Source organism: Hemiscyllium ocellatum, unplaced genomic scaffold (assembly GCF_020745735.1).
Source record: "Hemiscyllium ocellatum isolate sHemOce1 unplaced genomic scaffold, sHemOce1.pat.X.cur. scaffold_249_pat_ctg1, whole genome shotgun sequence".
Lineage (NCBI taxonomy): Eukaryota > Metazoa > Chordata > Chondrichthyes > Orectolobiformes > Hemiscylliidae > Hemiscyllium > Hemiscyllium ocellatum.
Window position 1 is genome coordinate 577,370 of NW_026868110.1, and position 20,211 is coordinate 597,580.

The 20,211-nt window shown below is 43.1% G+C and overlaps 1 non-coding gene across 1 annotated transcript; it reads right to left on the bottom strand.

Moving 5' to 3' along the window:
- Positions 1 to 17,796: 17,796 nt before the first annotated feature.
- trnar-ucu (transfer RNA arginine (anticodon UCU)) lies at positions 17,797 to 17,888 on the bottom strand. Its single transcript is given in 2 exon segments — positions 17,797 to 17,832; positions 17,852 to 17,888. It is a non-coding gene; the product is annotated as a tRNA-Arg (tRNA).
- Positions 17,889 to 20,211: the final 2,323 nt, after the last annotated feature.

The window sequence follows — 20,211 nt, forward strand, 5'->3', positions numbered from 1 at the left end:
GCAGTTGTGGTCACTAGATGTAATGTGCTCTCCGAATGATACTTAAGTCACTTGCCTGACCTCATTTCCTGAGGGGACGTCCAGTGTTGCATCCACCTGAGTAGAGTAGAACCCTCTACGTCTTGGTTTAGGAAACTTTCTTAGACATTTTTGACAAATTCCACTCATTACGGGCTTTTTACACTCTGGGTGACCCAGTCAATCCAGGGAAGTTAACATCTCCAACCAATACTACTTTATTATTTTTATAGGTACCTGCAATCTCACTACACATTTGCCCCTCTCATACCCGCTGGCTATTTGAGGGTCTATAACACAATCCCAGCAGACTGATCACCCCCTTTTTGTTTCTAACTTTTAAATATATGGACTCATTTGATGACTGCTTAACAGTATTGTCCCGAAGCACTGTTGTTATGTCCTTCATTATCAAAATGACAACTCCCCTTCCTCACTTACTTGTCCTTCTGTCATACCTGTAGCTTCTGTATCTTGGAACACTGAGCTGCCAGTCCTGCCCTTCTCTCAACCATGTTTCTGTTATGGCTGTAATATCCCAGTTCCCAGAGCCAATCCATGAACTGAGCTCGTCTGCCTTACCAGTCAGGCCTCGTGTGTTGAAATAAATGCCTTTTAAACCAAAATTCTTTTCCCTCAAATATCTGTGCCCCCGGATATCCTGAATAGGTAACTTGATCTTGATGGCTGATGAATTTCCTCTGACTTTCCGAAGGTCCCTCTCTTACTTAGAGTCACAATTCCCTGCCAAAGTAATTGAAATCCTCCTGGGTAACACGAGGAAATCTCCTCCTTGGGATACTGGTGCCCCTCTGATTCAAGTGCAAACCATCCCTTTGTACAGGTCATCTCTACCCCAGAAGAGACTCCAATGATACAAGACTGAAAATCCTGCCCGCAACACCAGCTCCTCAAGCCACACATCCATCTGGCCTCTCTTTCTATTTCTATCGTTACTGGCACGTGGCAATGGGAATAATCTGGAGATCATTAATGTCAATATCCTGCTTTTTTAACTTCTCACCTAACTCCCTGTACTCCTTTCTCCGGACCCCATCCCTTTGTCTACCCCTGTCATGTGGATTGATATGCACAATGACCTCTTGCTGTTCACCCTCCCCTTCAGAATGTTCAGTAACCGCTCAGAGACATCCTTGACCTGGCACCCAGGAGGCAGCACACCATCCTGGGGTCGCTTCTGCAGCCAAACAACCTCCTGCCTGTCCCCCACACACCTGGGTCTCCCATCAGTTCCGATCATTAGAGAGGATCTGGCAAACATATACTGAGAGAACTATCTACAGTTGGGTCCATATTAGGAAAGGGGAGTATTATAAAGTGATGCAGTGAGAATGCAGAGCCAGTGTGCTCCTTGAAGAGTGAATAGTGAAGGTATCAAGTCCATCTAATACTGATCAAGTGATATCGTGATTTTGATAAAGAAAATACAGTGCAATAAAATCAGGTGAAGCCCTTCACAAGTATAGAGAGTGCGAGTGGGTTTGTCGAAAATGAGGGACAAACAATGGTCAAGAAATATGTTTGGCAGATACGATTGCCGAAAAAAACACAGGTATTTTATGAGCATCGTGAGAGTAAGTGGATTCCCAGCGAAAGAGGGAGGCCTGCGAGAAACCAAAGGGACAATCTGTGCATGGAGCCAGAGGAAGTAGGTGACGTCTTCAAATGAATACTTCCCCTTGGTATTCACACAGAAGAAAGGCATTGTGGCCGGGGATTTTAGTAGGGATGGTAAGTTTCCAGAACATGTTAAGATCAATAAGGAGGAGGTATTAAATATTTTCACAGGCATAAAGGTGGAGAACTCCCCAGTGCTCAATGAAATGTATCCCAGGCTGCTATGGGAGGTAAGGGAGGAGATTGCTGGGGCCCTGGTGGATATATTTAATACTTTGCTGGCCACAGATGAAGTTCCGAATGACTGGAGGATAGCTAATGTGGTTCCTTTGTTCAAGAAAGGCAGTAGGTATAGGACAGGTAATTGCAGAGCAGATAGTCTGACTGCAGTTGAGGGGGGGGGGGGCGAGGAATTGGGAACAATTCTGAGGGACAGGATGGATCAATAGCTGGAAAGGCAGGGATCGATAAGTGATAGTCTGCATGAATTTGTAAGAGTAAGATAATGTCTGATGAAATCAACTGAGATTTCTGTGAAATCTCGATTGAAGATATTGATGAGGGCCGTACAGATGTTATGGTTTACATGGAATTCATTAAGGCCTTTGACAAGGTCCCTCGTGGAAGGCTAGTCCAGAAGGGAAGAGACCATGGCATCAAAGGCAAGTTGGCAAATTTGATCGAAAATTGTTGGAGGGTTAGTTTTGTGATTGAAAGCCTTTGCCCAGTTGATGTAACAAAGGGATCTGTGCAGAAGCCATTGCTGTTCATTATGGGCATTTATAACTCTGATGTGAAAGCAGAAGGTATCATTATTAGGTTTGCAGATGACATGAAAGGTAAGGGTGTTGTCCACAGTGAGGGGGATGGTCTCAGGCTACAATCTGAAGGTTGAGGCTGGGACAGAATTTCAACAGAGTAATTTCAATTGATAAACAGGCAAGAGCACAGCAGGCAATGAGGTAATACGCATCAATTAAACTGCATTTACTTTGATGTGAAATGCCTCACAGGTAAGGCAGATGAACACACGGCATGGATGGGAACATGGGACTGGGAAATCACAGCAATTACAGAAACAAAGCTGAGGGAGGGACAGGAGTCGCAGATCATTGTTCCAGAGGACAGATTCAACAGGAAGGATAGAAGTGGAGGCAAGAGAGTAGGGGGAGTGGATTTTTGATCAGTGAAAACATCACTGCAGCACTGAGAGAGGATATTCCTGGGGATCACCCAGTGAAGCTATGTTAGTGAAACTGAGAAATAAGAATTAATAATCAGTTTGATATGACTGTACTACAGGCCCACAGTAGTCAGCGGGAAATTGAGCAGCAAATACGTCGGAGATCTCAGATATCTGTAAGAATGCTAGCGTTGTAATGGTCGGTGATTTTAACTTTCTAAACATAGACTGGGACTGCCATAATATTCACAGCTTGGATGGGAGGCATTTGTTCAGTGTGCACAAGAAAACTGTCTCAGTCAGTATGTAACTGGTCCGACTGGAGAAAGGGATGAAACCTGACCTCCCTTCGGGAAACAAGGGTGAGAAAGGGGATGAAGTGTTTGTGGGGAGCACTTTGGCAAAGTCACCACAATTCTATTAGTTTGAAAATAGCGATGGAAAAGGACAGGCCTGGTCCACAAGTTAAAGATCAAAAATGGCCTTGCCCCAGTCCAGAAGGTATTAGGCAAGACCGTCCAAAAGTTGATTCATGGAGGCTATTTGGAAGTAAAGGGACGTCGGGCAAGTGGGATTCTTTCAAAAGAGAGATAAATTAAGATTTCAGGGGCAGCATATTCCTGTTAGTGTGAAGGGCAATGCTGACACAAGTGGGAAAAATTGGATGACTGGGAATATTGAGGTTCTGGTCAAGACAAAAGGGGGCACATGTCATATACAGCCAGCTGGATTATGTCAATCCCTTGAAGAACATTGTGGGTGTAGTAATATTCTTCAGAGGGAAATCATGAGGGCCCAAGGGGAACTGACAGAGCTTTGGCAGATAAGGTTCAGGAAAATCCAAAGAGATTCTACAAGTATATTAACAACAGAAGATTAACTCGAGACAGAACGTGACTCCATAAAGATCAATGAAGCCATCCATGTGTAAACCCACAGGAAATAGGTGCGGTCTGAAACAAAAATTTCAAGTCAGAACTTACTGTGGAAAAAATACTGGGGAAGCTGGGAAATAAACAGTGATGTATTCAAAGAGTCCACATTGGAGAACAGGAGGTGCTGAAGGTTTTAAAACGCATTAAAATTCGACAACTTCCTGGGAAATAATCAAGTAGATCCCAGGACATTGGGGTAAGGTAGGGAAGAAACTTACAAAGATATTTCTATCACTGAAAACCACGGGTGGTGAGCTGGGAGCGGGAGGGTGGCTAATGTTGTGCCAGTATTTAGGAAAGGCTGCGAGGGAAAGCCACGGACATAAACACCAATTAGCTTGATGTCAGTGGTGCCAATGTTGTTGGAAGCGATTCCGCGGTACAGGAGTTACATGCATTTGGAAAGGCAACGATTGATTAGGGATAGTCAGCACCGCTTTGTGCGTACAGAGAAGTGTCTCTCAAACTTGATAGAGTTTGTTGAAGAGGTGACCAAGGAGATGGATGAAGGCAGAGTAGTGCACGTTGTCTATACTGACTTCAGCAAGACCTTTGACAGAATTTATCGTGGTGCACTGGTTAGTAAGTTTAGATTACATGTGATCAGGGATAGCGAGACAAACGGACACAAAATTGGCTTAACAGTAGGAGACAGAGGATGGTGGGAGAGGGTTGTTGTGCAGACTGGGGGCGTCTGAGCAGCGGTGTGCCATAAGGATCAGTGCAGGGCCCACACATGTACATTATTGACATAAACGAGAATATATGAATTATTGTTTGCAAGTTTGTGGATAGTAAAATACTTGTTATAGTTGGCAGTGAATACAGTTATCAAAGGTGATCTTAATCAACTGAGCCAGTGGGTCAAGAAATGAAAGATGGGAGTTGAATTCAGGTGTTGGATTTTGTTAAGATAAACCAGGGAGGACTAACACAGTTAATGGCAGTGCTCTAGGCAGTGTTGTCGAACGGAGAGAGACCAAGGGATGCAGTTACATTGTTCCGTGGAAGTGGCGTCACTGGTAGACAGGACGGGGATTAGGCACACTTGCCCTCATGGGTCAGATCATTGAGTACCTGAGTTGGTACATCATGATACGGCTGTACAAGACATTGCTGTGTCTCCAGTTGGAGTATTGTGTAGAATTCTGATCCTCCTGCTTCAGGAAGCATTTTCCGAAACTGCAAAAGGAGCAAAGGTTGACAGAGATGTTACTGACACTGGAGGGTTTGACAGAAACAGAGAGGTTGGAGAAACTGGAAAGAAAAACAGGGCGATGAGATAGCTTTGGCAGATGAGGTTAAGTAGAATGCAAAGGGATTCTACAGCATACAAGTACAAAAAAGCAACTAGAGAGTCAATAGGGGCCCTCAAAGATCAAGAAGGCCATCCATACTTAGAACCACAGGAGATGGGCACGACCTGAAATGAATACTCCATGTCAGAACATACTGTGGACAAAGACTAGGAAACAAAGGGAAAGAAACATTGATGGTTTGTAAAGAGTCCCCATTACAGAAGAGGTGGTGCTGGAGATCTTAGAACATAAAGGTAGAGAACGCCCGAGTCCTGAACAAGTGTATCCCACAACAATGTGGCAAAGTCACAGCGGGGACTGTGGCAGAGATATTTGTAACATGATCCTTTGTATTTCCCCTGGGCGGAGGTGGCTGAGGGGTGATCTTATAAATGTTTATAAAACCATGAGGAGTATACGTCGGGAGAATTGTGAAGGTCTGTACTTCAGGTTAGGGGAAGCCATAACTAGAGGGCAGAAATATGAGGTGAGAGGGGAAATAATTAAAAGCGACCAGAGGAGAACATTTCCACACAAAGGATGGTGCACGTATGGAATGAGTGTCTGGGGAAGGGGTAGAGAAAAGTAAAATTCCAACATGGAAAAGACATTTGGGCAGATACATGGAGAAGAGAAGGTTGGACGGGATGTGGACCAAACACTTGCAAATGCGACTTGCTCATGAACAGTGATCAGCATGGACTAGTTGGATGGATAGAACCGTTTCCATGCTGCATGCCTCTGTCTCTAGTTATTGGAGGAGGAGACTATAGAGAAAAAGCATGATGTAGACACTGAAAAAAGTTAGAGAGATAGGGGTAATAGTTTGAAATGCAGTACATTTCAAATATGGGGAGGGACCATAGGGAAATGGAGGTTACAGGGACAGGAACTGTTATAGGAGTTACAAATTATTGAAGACACTGGTCCACGAGACATGGTATATGTACAGTGTTGGAGGGGGAACACAGAACATAAAGATCCGAGGCAGCATTACCACTCACTCATGGGAAGTCTGCTTTCCCATCTGTTATGCTGGTGCTCACTAAGACAGCACAGGTCTGGATTGATAACTGTGACACTCCCGATACTGTCTCAGAACAACAAAACTTACAGTAGACGTGGTGATTGAACCTGGTGTGTTTGTACACTGCTCCACCTCCAGCACTGTTAGCTGATGTTTGGAGTCCTCTCGCTGCTCTCTGCTCTGTGCATGGTGAGTGATCTTACCTCACTGCAGGATTTATTGAAGGCTCCAGATCTCTCTGCCCTTTGCCTCTCTGGCTGACCAACTATCTTCAATGTGGTGATGGATAAGACACCCAACTGCTGGGAAATCTATTGAGTCAGAAAATTCCTGAGTTCCTACAGGAGACAGAGAAATAGACAGAATGGGAACTTAGACTGATGAAATGAGGGTCACACATGGAGGATAGTACCGTGTCCCACAGAGATCTGGAAAATCCCAGTCTCCATCCCTGGCCTGTGCGTCTCTCTGGAGTGGAGAATTCTGTTGGCTCAGGATCTGGAGTAGCTACAAGAGTGAGAGACGCTGACAGGAGCAGCAATTAGACCCACACAGTGAGGCATACCACATGGAGAGAGACTGGGTGATATCATCAGAGTGCAGGAAGAAATCAGTATCAATCATGAAGGAAAAACAGGTTTAGCTTCATGATACATTGGTATCAGTGTTCAGGGATAAACAGCCTGTGAGCAGACAAAGTAATGTCCGAGTGATATTGTTGCTAGAGAATGTATCCCAAACCTCAGCTAATGTTCTGGAGAGGCAGGTTTGAACCACATCGTCTGAAATGGTGGAATTTGAAATAAATTATGTTCAAAATAGTAATTGACAATCTAGAAATACCATTACTGATGTACAATAAATCCAAACACTTGTTATTCAGAGAAGGACATCTGCCCATTCTCACGTGGTCTGCACGACATAGTCACAGCAAAGTGATTGTCTCTCAATTACCCTCTGAAATGGCCGAGCAAGTTACTCAGCGTAAGGGCAGCTAGGGCTGGGCAAGAAAGGCTGGTCAGCCAGAGACACCCACATCCCATACCTGATTTCAAAATAAAATCCATTAAGATGGGGTCCCACCGGAGCTGAGCTGGGAACAGTATCCTGGCCAATCATGTCGGTAGGTTTATGGACAGGGCTTGAAACTGACAGAGGGTTCAGATGAAAGGAGCTTTCCAAATCCAAATAGAAAAGATGACGCATGTGAACAGCATGTGGATGTGTCTGAAGACAAGAAGATAGGAACAGGAAGGGACAAATTTTAATGAAAACTGTACATCAGCGAATCGATTTGTGACAGGAAATTGTAGGAAAGAGTAAATTATGTTTTTTTTGGAATGGAAAAACTCTCTGCAGCAAGGTGGGCTGATTTGTGCCACAGACATAAAAGAGATTTAGACACCAGGGAGACATGGTTTCAGGGTGAACAAAAGATGGATATAAATATTCAATGGTTCACAAACTTGCAGAAACTCAGGCAAAATGGGTGACGCTAACAATAATGGGTATCAAAGGCATTACAGAGAAAGCATTTAGTCTCAGACCATGAAGTCGAGTCAGTCTGAATGTAAATTCTGGCTACTACTTGCCAAGGACACAAGCACCAAAACAGTTTTAGGCCGCTTGATAACATTTCATTGCTCATCATTGCATTAAAGTGGAACTCATCGAAATTTTTAATGAAGACTGTGATAATTTAGTGAAACTTCAATGTTCATATAATCTTGACAATCACACCGACAAGAGTGATATTCAAATAGGAGATTGTAGAATTTTTTTCAGTGTTTTGTTGAATAACATATTGTGCAACTGGCAAGGGACGTAACTACCTCAGAGGCACCGTTGTGTCATGAAACTTAGTGAGTAATGTCACCTGGGGAGATCTTCTGGGAAAATGTGTAAAGTGTAGTTTAAAGTAATATAAAATTTTAAAGTGAATCACAGAAAGGATAAGCTACATCTAGAAACTAAAACAGTCAATTACATGAGTTTGAGAGGAGAACGGACCAAGGTAACAGGCTAAACATGTGTTTGTAAATGAACAGTGGAAAACATTTGAATGAACAGTGTAAAGCACTCAACAAAAGGACATTCCATTGAAGCAGACAAAACCTCAACAAGGAATTCCTACCCACCCCTCACTCAGGACAAAATGGATCATATCATATTATGAGGCTTAGACGATTACCACAAAGTACTTAAAATCCTGAAATGAGAGAGAGTTTAAGCAGTCAGTGTTAAAGGGATTGCAAAGCGTCTTCAAGCGGGGGGAGGACAGTGGGAAGAGGAATCTTTGTCAGGGTTTAATGACACAATAGGAACAGGGAAAGGTGAAGGTGCTGGAGGTGGTGAGAGTGTTACAGAGAGTGATCCAGGCCTGAACAGTGTTACAAAGCCAAGTACAGATTGCTGCAGCTGGAGGGGTTTGCAGAGGTAGGAAGAGACATATGCATCTTTATTTATTCATTCGTGGAATGAGGGTGACAGCATTCTTTGTCCCACTGCTAATTACCCAGAGGGCAGATCAGGGTCAGCCTTATTGCTGTGGATCTGGATTCACACGTAGGCCAGACCAGGCGGGAATGTCAGATGTCCTTCCCTAAAGGAGCTAAGTGAACAACTGATCAACAATGCTTTTATGGAGGCTGTACCAATGTCTTGAACAGCCACAACATGACATCCCAACTCCTACTCTCAATGCTTTGCCCTATGAAGGTAACCATCACAAACAGCTGCTTCACCAGCCTGTCTACCAGTGTCGCCACTCGCAAGGAATTGTGTACCTGCATCACTGGGTCACTGACTGACAACACTACCCAGGGCCCGAACATTAACTGCACAAGTCCCACCCTGGTCTGTTTCACCAAAATGGAACACTTCACATTTATCTAATTAAACCCCATCTGCTATTCTTCAGCCCACTATCCCAGCAGTACTGTCCATCCTGTTGTTTCATAGATAACCTTCTTCACTATCCAATTTACCACCAATTTTATGTCACCCAAAAAACTTACTTACCAGGAAACCAATATTGGGACCCACTACACCGCTGGTCATATGTCTCCAGACAGAAAAACAACATGTCTCCCAACACCCTCTGTTTCCTACCATCAAGCCAATTTTGTATCCAGTTCCCTCGCTCCTCCTGAATGCCATATCCTTTTACAATTATCTAGGCTTATTACCCAGTTTACCACATGGAACATAGAACACAGAACAGTGCAGTACAAGACCCTTCGGCCATGATGCCATGCCAACCTTTTATCTGTCTGTGAGATCAAATTAACCTACATACCTTAAATTTTACTGACATCCATGTGCCTATCCAAGAGTCCATTAAATATTCCTCATGAATCTGTCTCTCCTACCACCGCTGCCAGTGCATTCCAACGACGCAACACTCTTTGTGTAAAGAACCTATCTCTGAAATTTCTCCTTACCCATCCACCAATCACCTTAAAATTATTTATGCCCACTGACAATAGCCATCTATGCCATGGTACAACGAAGTCTCTCACTATTCACTCTATCTATGTCTCACATCATCTTGTTCGCCTCTACCAAGTCGCCCATCACCCTTCTTCACTTCAATGACAAAAGGCTTACCTCCCTGAACCTTTCATCATAAGACATGCTCTCCAGCACAGACAGCATTCGAGTAAATCTCCAATTTACCCTACCTAAAGCTGCCTCCCTGTAATGAGGGGATCAGAACTGAACACAATATTCCAAGTGGGTTCTAACCATGGCTCTATAGAGCTGCAGCGTAACCTCACGGCTTGAAAACCCAATCCCCCAGCAATTGAAAGGCGACACAACATATTCCTTCTAAACAAACCTATCAGCTTGGGTGGCAACTTTGAGGGATCGATGGACGTGGAACCCAAGATCTCTCTGTTCCACAACACGACCAAGTATTCTGCCTTTAACCATGTATTCTGCATTCAAGTTCGACGTTCCAAAATGAATCATTTCACACTTTTCCCGATTAAAACTCCATCTGCCACTTCTCAGCCCAGCTCCGCATCCTGACAATATCCTGCTGCAACCAACAACAGACCTCTACACTATCCACCACTCCAGCAACCTCCATGTCATTGGCAAAATTACCAACCCATTCTTCCACAACTACATCCAAGTAGTTATTAAAAAAATCACAAAGAGCAGAGTTCCTGCAATCGATCCCTGCGGAACACCACTGGTCACTGGTCTCCATACTGAATGCTTCCCATCTATCATCACCCTCTGTCTTCTATGAGCCAGGAATTCCATATCAAGACAGACAGGTTTCCTGTATCCCATGCCTCTGTTTCTTTTCTGAATGAGCCATAAAGGTGTTTTGTCACATTCTCGAAGGATTCAATAAGATTTGTGAGGCTTGACCTGTCCCTTATAAAGCCCTGCTGACTATCTCTAATCAAACTATGGTTTTCTACGGTGGTATAAATCCGCGCTGAGTCCTCTCCAATAATTTGCATACCACAGGCATAAGAAAGTGAAGTCTGTAATTCCCAGGATTTTCCCTATTCCCTTTCTTGAAAAAGGGAGTGACATTTGCCATCATCCAATCATCTGGTGCGACTCCGGTGGTCTGTGAGGGTGCAAAGGTCATTTCCAAAGGCGCAGCAATCCCTTCCCTCGCTTCCTGCAGTAACTTTGGGCATATCTCGTCTGATCCAACAGACGTATCTATCTTTATGTTTTACACAATTCTCAGCACATCGTCCTTCTTAACACCAACCTGTTCACTTATATCAGTCCTTTTCACGCTGTCCTCACAAATGACAAGGTCCTTCTCAGTAGTGAATACTGAAGCATAGTATTCATTGAGGACCTCCTCTACCTCCTGTGACTCCACGCACATGTACCCTCCACTATCCCTGACAGGCCCTACCCTCACGCTGACAATCCTCTTGTTCCTCACATATGTGGAGATTGCCTTATAGTTTTCCATAATCCTTCCCAATAAAGTTTTTCATGTCCCATTCTAGCTGTTCTAACTCCATTCTTCAGTTCCTTCCTGGCTACCTTCAGTGAGTCCCCAGAGTGTGGAAATAGGCCATTTGGCCCAGCAACTCCATACGGGCCCTCTGAAGGACATCCCACCAAAACCATTCACCTAATTTGCACATCTTTGCACGGTGGGTGGAAACTGGAGCACCTGAGGACCCCACGCAGACATGGGGAGAACGTGTAAACTCCACACAGACTGTCGCCCAGGACTGGAATCGAAATCGGTTCCCCAGTGCTGTAAGGCAGCCGTGTTAACCACTGAGGCATCATGCCACCCCCATATGACCCTATAGAGGTCTAAGGATCCTTATGTAAACGTCGTTTTTCCTCTTAACTAGATGTTCAATAACCCTTGGAACCTTGTCAAATGCTTTGCTGACGTCCATTTGGACAGCGCTGACTGCTCTGTCTTTACCTATCTCTTGGCCACCTCCAGGAAGAGTCAATCCAGTTTGTGAAACACGGTTTTCCACTCATAAAGCCATGCTGACCATCTCTAATCAGTCCTTGCCTTTCCAAATATACGTAGCTCCTTTCCCTCAAAATCTCCTCCAACAACTTCCCCATCAATGGACTCAAGGGGCTGTAATTTCCTGGCTTTCCCTGCAACCCTTAAGTGCTGGAACAGCATTCGCCAACCTCCAGTCTTCCAACACCTCACTGTGGCTGTTGATAATATAAATATCTCTGTAAGGGACACTGCAATCTCTTCCCGAGCTTCCCATAATATTCTCCGATCGACCTAATGAGCTCCTGAGGATTGATCTATTTTTACTTGTTTTAATATTCCACCACTTTCTCTTCTCTGTTGAGGATTTTTTCCAAGACATGGCAATTTATTTCCCAATGTTCCCGAGTTACCATGTCTTTCTCCAGAGTAAATACTGACAAGACTTTTTTTTTGTTTATGATCTCACTCATCTCCTCTAGTTCCACACATCGGTAACCTTATTGACCTTTAAGGGGCCCTATTCTAGCCCTTATTGAAACTCACACAAGGGCTTCTGAAATAAACCATATCCACCGTACCAACACCCACCCTCACCACACCCTTATCTATTCTGCCATTTATATTCACACCAACAAATAAAATCCAACAGGCTCTAAAACAAATTCTCTTTTATAAAATTTGTTTCTAAGAGTCCAGTTACTTTTTATTGATATGTTGTTTCTCACTCATTGCAACATGCTCCTGACTTTCTGTCAGGCTAACAGTACTTGTTTTTAGACTGAAAACATAAAGGTTTGTGCGAGTCCTTGTTTATCAATCAGAAAAAAATTAGCTTACAGGGTCTTCAAATAATAGAGAAGGCAAATCAAATGCTGCCAATTTTTACAGAGGGAATGGAGGCTAAATATAGGGAGGTCTTACTAAAACGATGCAAGGTACAAGTCATACTTCACTTAGAATATTATGAACAGCATGTGTGCCCGAAGGAAAGGTATTGTTGTATCAGAGGCAGGCCAGATAATTTTCACTCGGATGATATTGGGAATGGAGGGATTTTATAATAAGAAGTGGAGTAGATTGAGAATGAACCAATTAAAGTTAAGAAAAATGAGAGAGAAACTGAATGAAACATGCAAGATTCTGAAGTGCTTTGATCGGTTAAATGCTGGGAAGTTAGAAAATAGAACAGTGCAGCATAGCAATTGGCCCTTCGGCCTACCACAATGCTATTCTCAACTCATCCCATCTGAATGTACATGGTCCATATCCCTCTATTCCCTGCCTGTTCATGTTTCTGTCGAAATGCCACTTCAAAACTTTACTCACATTTCTGTTTCAAGACCTCGCTTGGCAACTTCCACTCTCTGAATAAAAGATCTTGCCTCACACACATCATTTAAACTTTCTCTTTCTCACCTTAAACCTCTGCGCTCTAGTATTTGAAACTTATACATTGGAAAAGAGATTCTGACTATCCACATTATCTATCCTGTCCTAGCGTTATATTCCTGTACCTGGTCGCCTGTCAGCCTCTGATACTCTCACAAAGCAATCCATCTTTGTTTAATTTCCTCTTATACCTAACACACCTTTAAAAACACAATACTGGTAACGTGTTGATAAACCCTTTTTGTACCCTCTCCGAATCCTCCACATCCTTGCTATTTTGAGATGAGATCTGCACACAGTACTCCAAATGTGGCCAAACAGAAGTTTTATACAATTACAACATCAGATGCAAATCACGATACCAAACGTTGTGACCGATGAAGGCCAGAGTTCGATTTGCTTTCTTTCCCATCTGAAACACTTCTGTTCCTATTTTCAGGATGTCACTGTCTAGCACCAAAATCATAATAGAAACGTCAAAGATTTTAGTCTGCCGGGAGGTTATACAAATGTTGATCCCTGTTCCATTATGAAAACTTGGGAAGCTGACAAAGTGTGACATCAAACAAGCGATCAAAGAAGTGGGTTTCAAGGCGTATTTTGTCACATAAAACGAAATTTGTATCACAAAACTGATTTGAACGAATTTGTTCTGCTCGAGGTCATCATCTTTTGTCAGACTCAAAACGACTCAGAATTTAGTTCTTCTATAACTCAGTGGTTCGAGGCTGGTTTTGTAAACCAGCGGTTGTAACCTCCATTCTCACGGCAGCCTTGCTGAATTTCCTTACAACTTTGCAACAAGCATCCGAAGGTGCATTGTGTGTGTTGTTAGGACTTATTTTTGAAGGAAAAGCTGAAAGTCATTTTTTGCGCAGACCAGGCCTCAGCCATTTCAGTTTGGAAGTCCACATCCGTGTTTTTCCCCTGAGGATATTGTGGATGTCAATCTTCTGATGCGAAGAATGCCTTCGTTTGGCAGGAAGAAAAACGTGACTCATTAGAAGCAGTAAACTAATGGTGAAACAATGGGGGAACGAAAACTTACAGGAATGCGGCTGTATGCTCCTGTTCCTTATGTAGAGACAGGAATGCGCTGGAATCCAAATTAAACCAGTCAGAGGATGGAAGAGCACAGCTAGCCAGTCTGCCTCACAGGTGGATACATCGACGGTTTGCAGATACCAAATATTCACGATTGGGGCAGTCTTCGAAGGACAGCCTCCTGTCAGTTTACACCTCTGCTTTTGTCAACAGAATCGGATTTTAAAGCTAGTAATGAAGAAAGAAGAGGCCAAACGGTTCAATTCCTCATTTTATGTTAGTTGGGATGTCCTGAGGCCTTTGTCACTCTCAAAAGATGTGTCTGTATAGTTCCATCTATGGGTCAAAATGAGGTTCAGTTCTCCGCCAGGTCATGAACAAACGTGACGGTATCTGACTTCAGTCTCTGTCGCTGGTTCATTTGAAATTAAAACTTTGCATGGAAAGTCTCATTGAGATGAACACTTCAGACGTCAGGCTGTGGACCAAGTAGTGGTAACTGGAAAGGAGAATGGATGGATGTTTGATGACTGGTACTGACATGATGTATTATTCTGTGCTGTAAAAGCACGGTGTCACGAACATTCTTTTTCGATAGAAATGTCTCATCACAGGAAAAGAAAGCTATGCTGTTAAGAGAAGACACAATTGCACATGCCGTCCTACCTGGTCGACCAGTGGTTCCGATGCAGCACTTTCACCGCTGTGGTTTGGGTTCATTTCTAGGTCAGGGAATCAGAATTTATTGTTCCTGGTCAGGGTAACAACAAAGTAGAGCATCTTTGACAGGAATCACATGACAAACGCGTCCACATGTGCCTTGCAATATTGTACACGGCCATAAGGTGGTTCACTGGTTATCACTGCTGCCTCACAGCGCCAGAGATATGATTTGCCTACAACTGGGTTGACTGTCAGTAAGGTGCGAACTTCAGGTGCAAATGAAGAGAAAAATTGTTCTGTGAGCGTTAATCCCTGGAGGACTGGGTGTGCATTGTTTGCAATGAATAGCCAGTTTCTGAACTATAGTCATTCTATGTTCCCTTAGTGTGTTGCTTTAGCAAATGTTCAGACCAGGGAGAAAAGTGAGGAAAAACAGTCACTTCCCAGTCAAGGATTGATCCATTACGCGACAACCAACGGATTCCCTTTTGCCTGAACTAGCATCTATTTTCCTTACATTGGTAATGGCAGTACACAGCATTAGACTGAGTTTTAATGTGCTGCATTGGACCCAGCATCCTTTCCCAACATTGGCTATACAGGGATATAAAGAGATAATAAAAAACATGGATGGCAATGACTGTAATGAAAAGACGTCAGGAAGAATGGACAGTGTTTACTTGGAAACAAAAAAATGTAAAGGAAGCCATCGATGTAGTGAGGGGTAATGCCATTTGAAAAGACAAGGCGTGGTTTCATGGGTTGGTGGAAAAAACGAATAGATCATGTGGCGTGACACCAGGTAAAACTGAGTTGTGTCCGTATGGAAGGTTTCCAGGCGATGAGAATTTGGTGAGAGTAAACAGGAGGGAAATGCCTTCATTTGGATGTATCTATATCAAAACTTTAGAACTTCAAAACCAGCGATGAATGACAAAGAGAAGTTTGGAAAGTTATCCTTTTCCTTCTACAGCAGTTGAATTCGAAAACGATTTCTTCTTCGCTGGAAAGATTATTGAGAAGCTGATCCTAATATATTTGTGAAGACACGTGCAGACACGCGAGGAATGAATTTCACCATGACAGGGTGTCCGGGCGGTCATGATGGGTACGCGTTACGTGCACACTCTGTAATTGGTTAAAGTTAATTGGATAGAAAGCTCATAACACCTTCAACTGAGTAGGACTAAGTACAGCATGTGCTGATTGTGAGGAAAGGTTCAGCAGCTTGTTCCACGTGAACTTCTATAAATTGTACAAAAAACTGAGCATGAAAGGGAAGCCAGTTAGCTCAGTCCGCTGCATAACTGGTTTATGATATAAAGTGAAGCCAACAGTGTGGGATTAATTCTCGCAATGTCTCAGCATACCCTCAGGATCATGATCTCCCAACTCAGCTAATACTTTAGACGATGGCGATAATCAAAGTGAAACTATACTATCGTGAGTGGGAACTGACCTGCTAATGTAATGCACCTTTATCCTTTCATGTGTTGCATTGGAATATTTGGCTGCAATCACAGAGAAGGGAGTGAGTCCATATGCTGCTCACTCATCTCCCCCAAAAATATCCTGTAACAAGACACGAAAAATATTCCTACTGCAATTCTGTAATCTTCACAGCAATACTTAAAACATCGTTATCGTTTCGATTCCAGTTTTTCTGGTAACAGTCAAAATGTCCAATGAGTTAAATCTAATATTTTGTGGACTGCTTTAATGGCCTGTGCGAGCTTGCAGCAACACCGGTAATATGTAAAGAGCTGAACATCCTTTCCAGAATTTAACACAGCGCAGGATCAGCGGTATGAAAGACGTCATTGTTTGCAGAAATCACCTCTGTATCTCTATTGAGTGTTGGATATTCACTCAGGGAGTATTTATGGCTGGTCTTAAGTAACTGAGGCATTTCCTAAGGACAGAGCACTCCAAGAAATCATATTTTTTTTAGAATAAATGTTGTTTTACTCAACGTTCTTTGGTAACTTTTAAATATTTTTGCACAGACATATACATGCATGCACACATACATTTATATCTGTGTGGATATATAAATATGCGCATATATGTGCATGTGTGTGTGAATTCAGGACATTAGTAATGGATAGTTGGCCATTTGAATGTTCTTCCTATGGAATGTGAGAGCGTAGAGATTACAATAATGTCCCAGAAATGTGGTGGAAATGTGGCATAGAAAAATGTGGCGGAAATCGACTTTATTGAATGCTGCGTACGTTTACAGTGGTGTCCTGTGTTGATCACCAGAAATGTCATTTCGCCACTGGACTGGGGTTTTCCTTCGATCGGTTTCACTTCGTCAGGGAATTCGATTCACTGAAATTTCACCAACTTCCATCGGCATGTTCATATGACACATCGACCCACACTGCACAAAACGACAACAATATTCAGCATACTGCACCCACGAGGACGTGGCATGGTTTTTATAAACAGTGAAGATTGAATAATGTTATGCAAGGGCAACGTGAATTCCGATTTAATTGCTGAAGACGCAAGAATCCAGAGTAAGATTCAAAATGTCAGAACTTCACGTTCAATACCTTGGCCAGAATTCCAGCCCAGCAAAGGGGAAATCTGCCCCAGAAGCACCTGATTCCATGCATTTGCTTGCTCCATGTATCCACTTTGAAACCCATGCGAAGCAACATTCAGTCTGAAGGAGAACTTGTCAGAATTCTCCACAGTCTGATCTAAAGCTAAAACAAGAGCTGTCTATTCCAGTTGGAAGGGAAGGGATGTGGAGGTGAGACCAAAATATTTCGTGGTGTTTAATTCATATTGTTATCATTACGATTGTTTAAAAATCTGGACCAGAAATGGCACAGACACAAAGGAGCCCATTGTTAATACCGATCTGGCCCCGCTCCATGATTCAATATCATCATGGCTGACACAACAATTTTGTGTCTTTTTCCAGCCTATCCACATCATCGTGTTGTCTACTGACTAACAGATGTTTATTGATCTCTATCATAAATAGACATCAAAAATTTAAACTTGTGAGAGGAAAATATTTCGTTTCGAGACAGTTGGGTTTCTGCACGAATATTGTTGGTTTTGCAGATGAGCAGCTGAGTCTGCTCTGACCATCTTCCAAACCATAAACTAAAAGTCGACTCTGATGGGACTCGAACCCACAACCTTTGAATTACAATCTGAGCAGTGACATAGAAGTCCAACGCGCTATCCATTGCGCCACAGAGCCACGCCTGCGATTGCCTTTGAACACACAAATTTGTGTTTGACCCATTGCGTTCAGGACACCCATCTCGCATCTGTCTGTCCTGGTTACACTTTCCAGTACCTGTTCCTTATCCACGTGTGCTCTGGCTCTTCAAATGTACGTCTACAGACTGCTGGAATGTTCTCATGACACGTAGCTTTACCACATGCTCAGATAATGATTTCCAGATTCGCAACACTCTACTGGTGAAAGCATTGTCGCAAATTCTCCTCAAAACATCTTGTCTACTGTATTTCATTTATGCCACTGTATTCCTTCCAAATATAGTCTGATCCTTCTCATACATATATATCCTTTTCATAAAATGTGCACGTTAATCGGTTACTCAAAGAGCCTTCTCTGCTCTTCGATAAACATCCCCCAACCTAGCTCGTCTACCTTCACAATGGAAATGGTCCAGCCCTTGCCATTCCTGTCATCTCCTCTGAATATCTCATCCTGCAATCAGAAGCTTCCAGCAATCTGGCGATTGCAACGGACAAGCAAAGTTCCCTGAAGTAAAGCCAAAAGGTCTGAACAAAATCAACGGCTAGTGTCCATATCTCATGAAAAGGAAAGTTAACATTTCGAGTCCAATGATCTGTCTTCGGAATTGATGGGATGGACGGGTGGGTGGAGAATGTGGAAGAGGGCGGACGGGTTCTAAAATGATTGAACTCGATGTTGGGTCCTAACGTTTGCATGGTCTGTCTGTATAAAATGAGTTGAAGGTATTCCAGCTTGAGTTATTCCTTGAAGGAGCACTGCAGCAAACCAGAGACTGGAATAGTGGCCTGGGAACACAGTGTCTCGATTAGAGTGTGGCTGGAATTGTACAGTAGTTCAGGCAGCATCCGAGGAGCAGCAAAATCGACGTTTCGGGCAACAGCCCCTCATCAGGAATACAGGCAAAGAACCTGAAGGGTGGGAAAACAGTGTAATGTTGAAGTTACAGGAGACTGGAAGATCGGGATAGTTTTTGTTGATTCTGGACAGAACGCAAGTAATCTCAGTTTTGTCACCGACTCTGTTTTCATCTCTCCATTGCAGAAATATCACATTCTGAGCAGGAAATGCAGTTGCTTCTATTGAACGAAGTGCAGACAAATCTCTGGAAGATGTGACTGGAAGCTTCCACATGTGATGAGAGACATGAGAAACTAGCAGGAAATGTAGCTTACAACATAGAACGTTACAATGCAGTGCAGGCACTTCGGCCCTCGCTGTTGCAGCGACCTGTAAAAATAATGTGCTGTCCATTGTAATGGGAAATTAGCATTTATTTCGAAACCAATAAAAGCACAGGGAAACAAAGAAGTAAGAACCTGACTTTGCAGAGGCAAGTATTGCAGACTGAAAGAAAAAAAATGTAAAGTTAAACCGAACTAATGGCAGACTTACAGAGCCAGTAAACGACCATATCACCAGACAAGGAATGGGGAAAAAACAACTCTGTATCTGGAAAGGAACTCGAATATTTCAGGTCCCTGACATTGAAGTGTTGATAAGAAGAAGCGAATTCTATTATCAAGGGAAATTGTATTATGTGTGGAAGGTGCACCAGTTACCATTTTGGTAGATACAGGGGCAACATATTCAGTACTTAAATCTCGGCCGTTGAGAGAGTCGACGCAATGGATGCATCAGGATTCATGACACGGGAGAGATGAACAGCACCCCTATGGTGTGAAACCAGTAATGGTGAAACATTCCAATTCTCATTTCATTTCTCGGAATTCTGTTCTTTAAATCTGACAGCTGGCGATCTCATAGTGAGTCTGTGGTCGGATTTGTGCAGTACCCCGACAGGCTTGCAGGTAATACAAAAAGAAGATTTACCAGTGCAGGCTGTAAAATCCGACTCACGACTCCTGATGCATGGCTATGAGTGATGATTACCCAGAGAGCCATAAGTTCAGTGAGCGATTCGCTCGCCCAGGTTGCAAGTAACCATATTAATCCCATTAACCCCGATTTTCTTGCTGGAGATATGAGGCACTGCTCAGCACGCATAAACCGTCATGGCCCTTACAAATCATATGAGAAGGATTTTTTTAGGAGAATGTTTTAACCAGGTCAGTTATTATTGTGCAAATTTTATTAGAACGATCACAGATGTGCGGTCAGTGTAAACTTATCCAAAATATCTGTCGGGCAAATAGAACCCATTTTTTAGATGTGGAACGCTCCTATCCTCAAGTACCATTGGCGAACACATCCAGTGTAATGTGGCAGGATTTCGGACCATGGGTACTACTGGCACAAAAAAAAACAAAAGCTTGTGTCTTCAGGGACGATGTGCATA